Source organism: Miniopterus schreibersii (genome assembly GCF_964146895.1).
Source record: "Miniopterus schreibersii genome assembly, chromosome: 11".
Classification (NCBI taxonomy): Eukaryota; Metazoa; Chordata; class Mammalia; order Chiroptera; family Miniopteridae; genus Miniopterus; species Miniopterus schreibersii.
The window spans coordinates 73,294,429-73,304,470 of NC_138111.1; the positions used below are offsets into that span (position 1 = coordinate 73,294,429).

At 50.0% G+C, this 10,042-nt stretch overlaps 1 long non-coding RNA gene across 2 annotated transcripts; it reads right to left on the reverse strand.

Annotated features, from left to right (window-relative positions):
• Positions 1 to 2,385: 2,385 nt before the first annotated feature.
• On the reverse strand, positions 2,386 to 8,005 carry LOC308563925. 2 transcript variants are annotated; one of them, XR_013999865.1, is made up of 4 exons: positions 7,638 to 8,005; positions 7,133 to 7,521; positions 5,972 to 6,714; positions 2,386 to 2,594 (listed from the first exon to the last, which is right to left on the reverse strand). It is a non-coding gene; the product is annotated as an uncharacterized lncRNA (long non-coding RNA). The 2 variants fall into 2 exon arrangements; XR_013999866.1 differs by lacking the exon at positions 2,386 to 2,594 and having other exon boundaries at positions 5,260 to 6,714.
• Positions 8,006 to 10,042: the final 2,037 nt, after the last annotated feature.

Sequence of the window (10,042 nt, forward strand, 5' to 3'; positions counted from 1 at the left end):
TTAGGGTTAGGATTGGACCTAGGGTTAGGGTTATGTTGAGGGCTAGGGTTAGAGAGACGGTTAGGGTTAGGATTGGACCAGGGTTAGGGTTATGTTGAGGGCTAGGGTTAGAGAGACGGTTAGGGTTAGGATTGGACCTAGGGTTAGGTTATGTTGTGGGCTAGGGTTAGAGAGGCGGTTAGGGTTAGGATTGGACCTAGGGTTAGGGTTATGTTGAGGGCTAGGGTTAGAGAGACGGTTAGGGTTAGTATTGGACCTAGGGTTAGGGGTATGTTGAGGGCTAGGTTTAGAGAGACGGTAAGGGTGAGGATTGGACCTAGGGTTAGGGTTATTTGAGGGCTAGGGTTAGAGAGATGGTTAGGGTTAGGATTGGACCTAGGGTTAGGGTTATGTAGAGGACTAGGGTTAGAGAGACGGTTAGGATTAGGTTTGGACCTAGGGTTAGGGTTATGTTGAGGGCTAGGGTTAGAGAGACGGTTAGGGTTAGGATTGGACCTAGGGTTAGGGTTATGTTGAGGACTAGGGTTAGAGAGACGGTTAGGGTGAGGATTGGACCTAGGGTTAGGGTTATGTTGAGGGCTAGGCTTAGAGAGACTGTTAGGGTTAGGATTGGACCTAGGGTTAGGGTTATGTTGAGGGCTAGGGTTAGAGAGACGGTTAGGTTTAGGATTGGACCTAGGGTTAAGGTTATGTTGAGGTCTAGGGAGGAGAGACGGTTAGGGTTAGGTTCGACCTAGGATTAGGGTTATGTTGAGGACTACGGTTAGAGAGACGGTTAGGGTGAGGTTTGACCCTAGGGTTAGGGTTATGTTGAGGGCTGGGCTTAGAGAGACGGTTAGGGGTAGGATTGGACCTAGGCTTAGGGTTATGTTGAGGGCTAGGGTTAGAGAGACGGTTAGGATTAGGATTGGACCTAGGGTTAGGGTTATGTTGAGGGCTAGGGTTAGAGAGACGGTTAGGGTTAGGATTGGACCTAGGGTTAGGGTTACGTTGAGGGCTAGGGTTAGAGAGACGGTTAGGGTTAGGATTGGACCTAGGGTTAGGGTTACGTTGAGGGCTAGGTTTAGAGAGACGGTTAGGGTTAGGATTGGACCTAGGGTTAGGGTTATGTTGAGGGCTAGGGTTAGAGAGACGGTTAGGGTGAGGATTGGACCTAGGGTTAGGGTTATGTTGAGGGCTAGGGTTAGAGAGACGGTTAGGGTTATGATTGGACCTAAGGTTAAGGTTATGTTGAGGGCTAGGGTTAGAGAGACGGTAAGGGCTAGGATTGGACCTAGGGTTAGGGTTAGGTTTAGGGCTAGGGTTAGACAGACGGTTAGGGTTAAGATTGGACCTAGGGTTAGGGTTATGTTGAGGGCTAGGGTTAGAGAGTCGGTTAGGGTTAGGATTGGAACTAGGGTTAGGGTTATCTTGAGGGCTAGGGTCACAGAGACGGTTAGGGTTAGGATTGGACCTAGGGTTAGGGTTATTTTGAGGGCTAGGGTTAGAGAGACGGTTAGGGTTAGGATTGGACCTAGGGTTAGGGTTATGTTGAGGTCTAGGGTTAGAGAGACGGTTAGGGTTACGATTGGACCTAGGGTTAGGGTTATGTTGAGGGCTAGGGTTAGAGAGACGGTTAGGGCTAGGATTGGACCTAGGGTTAGGGTTAGGTTGAGGGCTAGGGTTAGACAGACGGTTAGGGTGAAGATTGGACCTAGGGTTAGGGTTATGTTGAGGGCTAGGGTTCGAGAGACGATTAGGTTTAGGATTGGACCAAGGGTTATGGTTATGTTGAGGGCTATGGTAAAAGAGACGGTTAGGGTTAGGATTGGACCTAGGGTTAGGGTTATGTTGAGGGCTAGGGTTAGACAGACGGTTAGGGTGAAGATTGCACCTAGGGTTAGGGTTATGTTGAGGGCTAGGGTTAGAGAGACGGTTAGTGTGGGGAGCCGGCTGGCTGCCCCTCCTGAATAGTCTCCCTGGCAAGGTGCTGCCCTGGAGTCTCTCCAGGGGCTCGCCGACCCTAGCGTCGCCTTAGAGAGAAATCTCTGGCACGTTGACCCGCAGGGTGGGTCGGCAGAGCTAGCACCTCTGCCTGGTAGGGTGCTGCCCTGGAGTCTCTCCAGGGGCTCGCCGACCCTAGCGTCGCCTTAGAGAGAAATCTCTGGCACGTTGACCCGCAGGGTGGGTCGGCAGAGCTAGCACCTCTGCCTCCTGTAGCTTAGTTAAGATTACATAGTGTCCTTTGCTTTAGGGAGTAGAAACCCTGCACAAAGACCTTGACTTGGAGACAGAGTGTCTAGACAAACAAGAATGTTTGTGCAGAGCAGGAACTGGGTAAAAGGTCACTGTTTTGGGTATTGTGGTCTGGGTGCACTATAAAAAGCTTGTAATCAATAAACTCGGGGCGCAGCCCGGCTCAGCTCAGCTCAGCTCTGCCTTGGCTGTAGCCCTCCCGATCCCATCCTTTTCTATGAGTCTTTCTTTTCTAATCCTCACCCCCTCAATCAGGTCCTCGTTCGCCTGCCGGCTGGCTCCGGCAAGTGGCGCCCGAACAGGGACCTGAAAACCTGGGACAACGGTAGAGGACACCGCTCGGGGAGCGCGCATTGCTACTGGGTAAGTGCAACCACGGTAGCGGAGAGGGCGGTTAGTACATCGGGAGTAAGGAAATTATGGGACAGGAGAATAGTAGAATGCTGTTCGCACAAGTCTTAAAAACAATGCTCCGTTCTAGGGGCGCCAAGGTTAGTACCTCACAACTGCGTACATTTTTGCAGTTTGTGGAGGAAGTGTGCCCCTGGTTCCCTGAGGAGGGCACGGTGAATTTAGAAACTTGGAATAAGGTAAGAGAACGCTTGCAGGGATATTTTCAGGCCCATGGACCCCAAAAGATGCCAGTAGAAACTTTTTCTCTTTGGAATTTGGTTAGGGACAGCCTTGACCCACGCCATGAAGGCACCCGCATGAATCCTCCCCTAGAGGTCCGTGCTGACTCTGTGAAAGATCCACACTCTGAGGATGTGGCCACCGCTCCCCCGCTGGAGCCGGGGCCTCTTGTTGGCAATAGCCGGCCTGATAGACTAACCCCAAAGGAAGAGGGAGATCTTGAAGAAGCCGCTGCAGAGTATGAGAGAGAGAGATATGGGGAGTTTGCTTTTCTTTCTGAAGAGTGCACAAAAAGGTCTGGCCCTACCCCCTCCGCAGCCACCGCGGAGGAGGTACAGAGCAAGATGCAGGGAATGTTACAACAGATGAGAGATCTCTTACAGGGTCCAGGCTCTGGCGGGATGAGAGGAGGTACAGATGACCCCTCTAGTTACCCTGGGACGGGTTTTGGTGTTGCTGCAGCGAGGACTGCCTTGCCGCACGCTGGACAGGCAGGGGTTAAAATACTAGACCCCCGAGAGCGTGCCCTGTTTGCCCTAGCACAGAAAAGGCTGGAGATGGAATTACGAAACCTTTGCAGCCCCAGCCACGCCCTAGTCGCACAGGCCTAGGGTATTTTTAGGTGGGGCCTTTGATATTCCTGTTACCCACGCTGATAAGATAACTTGGAAATCAGATCAGCCTGTGTGGGTAGATCAATGGTCCCTGTCTGAGGAAAAAATAGCTGCCGCTAAGGACCTGGTGCAGGACCAGCTCCGGCAGGGCCACATAGAGCCTTCTAACTCCCCCTGAAATTCCCCCATATTTGTTATTAAAAAGAAATCTGGAAAGTGGAGATTGCTCCAGGATTTAAGAAAAGTTAATGAGACTATGGAACTTATGGGCGCTCTTCAGCCAGGACTGCCCACTCCTGCGGCCATCCCCCGAGGCACTTTCAAAATAATTATTGACCTGAAAGACTGTTTTTATACTATTCCCCTTCATCCACAGGATTGCAAGAGATTTGCTTTTAGTGTCCCATCAGCAAATTTCAAAGAACCCATGCAACGATACCTGTGGAGAGTGCTGCCGCAGGGGATGGCAAATAGCCCCACCTTGTGTCAAAAATTTGTAGCCGCAACTCTGTCCCGAGTCCGGCGGATCTATCCCACTATCTATTTGTGTCACTATATGGATGATATATTAATTGCAGCTAGTCAAGAAGGAATTTTACTTAGGGCTTTTGCAGACCTTGAACAGGACTTGAGTAAGCAGGGGTTGATTATTGCCCCAGAGAAGGTGCAGCGTCATCCTCCATTTGCTTACTTGGGGTTTCATCTTCAGCCTGACCTATTTTCTTGTCAGAAGGTGTCCATCAGAGTGGACGACCTTCATACTCTAAATGACTTTCAAAAGCTGCTTGGAGACATTAATTGGATCAGACCTTATTTAGGCTTAACTACTGGAGAGTTAAAACCCCTGTTTGACATTCTCAAGGGTGACTCAAGCCCGTCTTCGCCAAGACAACTTACACAGGCGGGACGGGCGGCCCTACAAAGAGTCGAGACAGCCATAAAATCACAGCAGGCGACTTTTTGTGATTATAGCAAGCCTTGGTATGCCTGCATCCTGGCCACCACCCACTCCCCCACGGCCGTCCTATGGCAGGACCGCCCACTCCGCTGGGTGCATCTCCCATCTTCACCTGCTCGAGTGTTAACCCCTTATTACGAGCATGTGGCAATTCTTATCCAACAGGCTCGAGAAGAATCTTGCCGATATTTCGGACGAGAGCCTGCGGCCATCTTAGTGCCTTATTCTCAGGCCCAGATAAACTGGTTATTCCAGAAATGCACACCTTGGGGCATTGCTCTAGCTGAATTCCCAGGACAGGTGGACAATCATTACCCTCCAAATAAACTTTTACAGTTTTTTCTCAGGCATTCTGTTATCTTTCCTAAGATAGTGACGAACCAGCCTTTACCCGATGCTGACACGGTATTTACTGATGGCTCTTCATCGGGCACCGCCGCCTACGTGCATGAGCAACGAGTTGTCAGATGGGCCACCCCCTATTCTTCAGTCCAAGAGGTTGAATTAGCTGCTGTATGTCGAGTGCTTATTGACTTTGCACACAAGCCTATAAACATCATATCTGACAGTCACTATGTAGTCCGAGGGCTCTCATGTATTGAAACTGTGCCCTTTATTGGCACCACTAACTCCACTGTGCAGCAATTATTTCTGGCCATACAAACAGCCATTTTAAATCGCAGTCACTCTTGTTATTTTGGGCACATCCGCGCCCACACTAATTTACCTGAGCCTTTAGCTAATGGCAATAGACGGGCAGACGAAGCCACCCGACTTTACCTCGTCGGAGTGCCCGCCGCCCAGGCATCCCATGCCCTGCACCACCAAAATGCGCATACTCTCCGACTCCAGTTCAAAATCACCAGAGAGGCGGCTCGTCAAATAGTAAAAGACTGCCCCACATGTCCTGCTCTTACCACTATTCCTCATTATGGAGTCAACCCCCGAGGGCTGCTGCCCAACCATCTGTGGCAAATGGATGTCACCCATATCCCTAGCTTTGGTAGACAAAAATTTGTTCATGTTACAGTGGACACGTATTCAGACTTTATAATAGCCTCGGCCTTGCCGGGTGAGTCCAGTACTCAAGTTATTGCTCACTGCTTACGCTGCATGGCCATTATAGGACAACCTAAAATAATAAAAACTGATAATGGCCCTGGTTACACTAGCCAGCGTTTTCAGAATTTTTGCGCCCAACTAGGAATTCAGAGCAAGACTGAAATCCCTTACAACCCACAGGGCCAAGGCATAGTCGAGCGTGCGCACAGCACCCTCAAAAATCAATTAATTAGAATAAAAAAGGGGGAGCTGTACCCCCTAACCCCCCAGAATCAATTAAATCATGCTCTTTTTATTCTTAATTTTTTAATTTTGGATGCTGAAGGCCACTCTGCAGCCCAAAGGCTTTGGCAGCCGAGTTCATCTAAGCACCAAGCCTTGGTGAGATGGAAGGATCCGCTTGATGGGGCTTGGCATGGGCCAGATCCGGTATTAATCTGGGGCCGAGGGCATGTGTGTGTTTTTCCACAGGATGCTGAAGCGCCGCGGTGGCTCCCGGAGAGGCTGGTACGGCATGCGTTCCAGAACGCCCCTGCGCGGCCGAGCTCCATCTCGACGGAACCCAGCGCCCCAGAACTCGGTGACGGAGACCCTCGCGCAACTGACCGACCAGGCGAGGAGGATGCCGTCAACAGCCTTGGACTTTATCGGTTTCAGATTGGACACATTGGCATGTGGACCTATGGTATCCTAGTAAGATCGCTGTGGGCAGCGCCACAAATCCCCCGGAAGGGGTGCCTATCTGTGAACCTGATCTCACCAATCGTACAAAGCAACCACATTGGATGAACTGTAGAGGGAAACTTGGTGTATTAATCAATGCAACTGGGGGGTCCCCAATCCATGACTGGTCTGCTTCAGGCCCGGAATGGAAGGCCCTTGCCGAGTCTTTTTGGTCAGTGAACCAGGGGCCATTTCAAACTCAGCTGTGGCGACTCGTTGCTGCCATGGGGGGAGACATCTATACCAATGACAAACGGGGAAATACAGCAGTCCTCATGGGGCAGACACAACGATTCCGTAAAATACAAGCCTGTGTCCCACCACCCTATGCCCTACTCGTGGGCGCCCTGAATATTATTCGGGATGCCTCATATTGGCAGATCCAATGCAATAATTGTACCATCAGTAATTGTGTGTATAATGTATCTCTGAACTATCAACTTATGGTCATGTATCAACCCACCTTTGTAATGATTCCTGTAAATATTTCTGGGGAATGGTATAATGATAGAGGGCTTCAGGTGATCAAAGAGGCCACCGAGCTCCTCCTGCGGAGCAAGAAATTTATCGGCCTCCTAATTGCAGGCATTACTGCCCTGGTGGCCGTCATTGCGGCCAGTGTCACCGCGGCCGTATCGCTGTCTCAAAGTATACAAACAGCACATCAGGTGAATCAACTTAGTGCCAATGTTACTCAAGCACTAGGAACCCAGGAAGCGATAGATTTAAAAATAGAAGAAAGACTTAATGCACTTTATGACACCCTTACCATCATAGGGCGAGAAGTGCAAAGCTTAAAACTACGGCTAGACTTAGACTGTCATGCTGATTTTAAACACATTTGCGTGACCCGTAAGGAATATAACAGCTCTTCCTACCCCTGGGACAGAGTGCAAAAGCATTTAGCAGGGGTCTGGCATGATGGTAATGTCTCTCTAGACTTAATACAACTCCACCAAGAAATTCTGGCCTTGAGGGAAGCGCCTAAGATAGACACCTCACTTGCAGAAATGGCGCAATCTTGGGTTAATGGAATGAGGGGACATTTCCTCTCAGCAACAGATTGGAAACATGGAATTGTTGGAATGGCCGGATTGGCTACTCTCGTTGTCCTTGGTTTTTTAATAACACCCTGCATACTGAAAACACTCATGAGAGATATTAAAGTCCTAAAAATAGGACTACATACTCTCCACCTGCATACCCGCCCAAAAGCTTTAGAGCCTAAGTCTTTAGTTTAGAAAAGAAAGGGGGAGATGTGGGGAGCCGGCTGGCTGCCCCTCCTGAATAGTCTCCCTGGCAAGGTGCTGCCCTGGAGTCTCTCCAGGGGCTCGCCGACCCTAGCGTCGCCTTAGAGAGAAATCTCTGGCACGTTGACCCGCAGGGTGGGTCGGCAGAGCTAGCACCTCTGCCTGGTAGGGTGCTGCCCTGGAGTCTCTCCAGGGGCTCGCCGACCCTAGCGTCGCCTTAGAGAGAAATCTCTGGCACGTTGACCCGCAGGGTGGGTCGGCAGAGCTAGCACCTCTGCCTCCTGTAGCTTAGTTAAGATTACATAGTGTCCTTTGCTTTAGGGAGTAGAAACCCTGCACAAAGACCTTGACTTGGAGACAGAGTGTCTAGACAAACAAGAATGTTTGTGCAGAGCAGGAACTGGGTAAAAGGTCACTGTTTTGGGTATTGTGGTCTGGGTGCACTATAAAAAGCTTGTAATCAATAAACTCGGGGCGCAGCCCGGCTCAGCTCAGCTCAGCTCTGCCTTGGCTGTAGCCCTCCCGATCCCATCCTTTTCTATGAGTCTTTCTTTTCTAATCCTCACCCCCTCAATCAGGTCCTCGTTCGCCTGCCGGCTGGCTCCGGCAGGTTAGGGTTAGGATTGGACCTAGGGTTAGGGTTATGTTGAGGGCTAGGGTTAGAGAGACGGTTAGGGTTAGGATTGGACCTAGGGTTAGGGTTATGTTGAGGGCTAGGATTAGAGAGACGGTTAGGGTTAGGATTGGACCTTGGTTTATGGTTAGGTTGAGTACTAGGGTTAGAGAGATGGTTAGGGTTAGGATTGGACCTAGGGTTAGTGTTAGGTTGAGGGCTAGGGTTAGACAGAATTTTAGGGTGAATATTGGACCAAGGGTTAGGGTTATGTTGAGGGCTAGGGTTAGAGAGACGGTTAGGGTTAGGATTGGACCTAGGGTTAGGGTTATGTTGAGGGCTAGGGTTAGAGAGACGGTTAGGGTTAGGATTGGACCTAGGGTTAAGGTTATGTTGAGGGCTAGGGTTAGAGAGACGGTTAGGGTTAGGATTGGACCTAGGGTTAGGGTATTTTGAGGGCTAGGGTTAGAGAGACGGTTATGGTTAGGATTGGACCTAGGGTTAGGGTTATGTTGAGGGCTAGGGTTAGAGAGACGGTTAGGTTTAAGATTGGACCTAGGGTTAAGGTTATGTTGAGGGATAGGGTTAGAGAGACGGTTAGGGTTAGGTTGGACCTAGGATTAGGTTTATGTTGAAGACTAGGGTAAGAGAGACGGTTAGGGTGAGGTTTGGACCTAGGGTTAGGGTTATGTTGAGGGCTACGGTTAGAGAGACGGTTAGGGTTAGGATTGGACCTAGGGTTAGGGGTATGTTGAGGGCTAGGTTCAGAGAGACGGTTAGGATTAGGATTGGACCTAGGGTTAGGGTTATGTTGAGGGCTAGGGTTAGAGAGACGGTTAGTGTTAGTATTGGACCTAGGGTTAGGGTTATGTTGAGGGCTAGGTTTAGAGAGACGGTAAGGGTGAGGATTGGACCTAGGGTTAGGGTTATGTTGAGGGCTAGGGTTAGAGAGACGGTTAGGGTGAGGATTGGACCTAGGGTTAGGGTTATGTTGAGGGCTAGGCTTAGAGAGACGGTTAGGGTTAGGATTGGACCTAGGGTTAATGTTATGTTAAGGGCTAGGGTTAGAGAGACGGTTAGGGCTAGGTTTGGACCTAGGGTTACGGTTAGGTTGAGGGCTAGGGTTAGACAGACGGTTAGGGCTAGTTTTGGACCTAGGGTTAGGGTTAGGTTGAGGGCTAGGGTTAGAGAGACGGTTAGGGTTAGGATTGGACCTAGGGTTAAGGTTATGTTGAGGGCTAGGGTGAGAGAGACGGTTAGGGTTAGGTTGGACCTACGATTAGGGTTATGTTGAGGACTAGGTTTAGAGAGACGGTTAGGGTGAGGTTTGGACCTAGGGTTAGGGTTATGTTGAGGGCTAGGGTTAGAGAGACGGTTAGGGCTAAGATTGGACCTAGGGTTACGGTTATGTTGAGGGATAGGGTTAGAGAGACGGTTAGGGTTAGGTTGGACCTAGGATTAGGTTTATGTTGAGGACTAGGGTAAGAGAGACGGTTAGGGTGAGGTTTGGAGCTAGGGTTAGTGTTATGTTGAGGGCTAGGGTTAGAGAGACGGTTAGGGTTAGGATTGGACCTAGGGTTAGGGGTATGTTGAGGGCTAGGTTCAGAGAGACGGTTAGGATTAGGATTGGACCTAGGGTTAGGGTTATGTTGAGGGCTAGGGTTAGAGAGACGGTTAGGGTTAGTATTGGACCTAGGGTTAGGGTTATGTTGTGGGCTAGGTTTAGAGAGACGGTAAGGGTGAGGATTGGACCTAGGGTTAGGGCTATGTTGAGGGCTAGTGTTAGAGAGACGGTTAGGGTTAGGATTGGACCTAGGGTTAGGGTTATGTTGAGGGCTAGGGTTAGAGAGACGGTTAGGGTTAGGTTTGGACCTAGGGTTAGGGTTATGTTGAGGGTTAGGGTTAGAGAGACGGTTAGGGTGAGGATTGGACCTAGGGTTAGGGTTATGTTGAG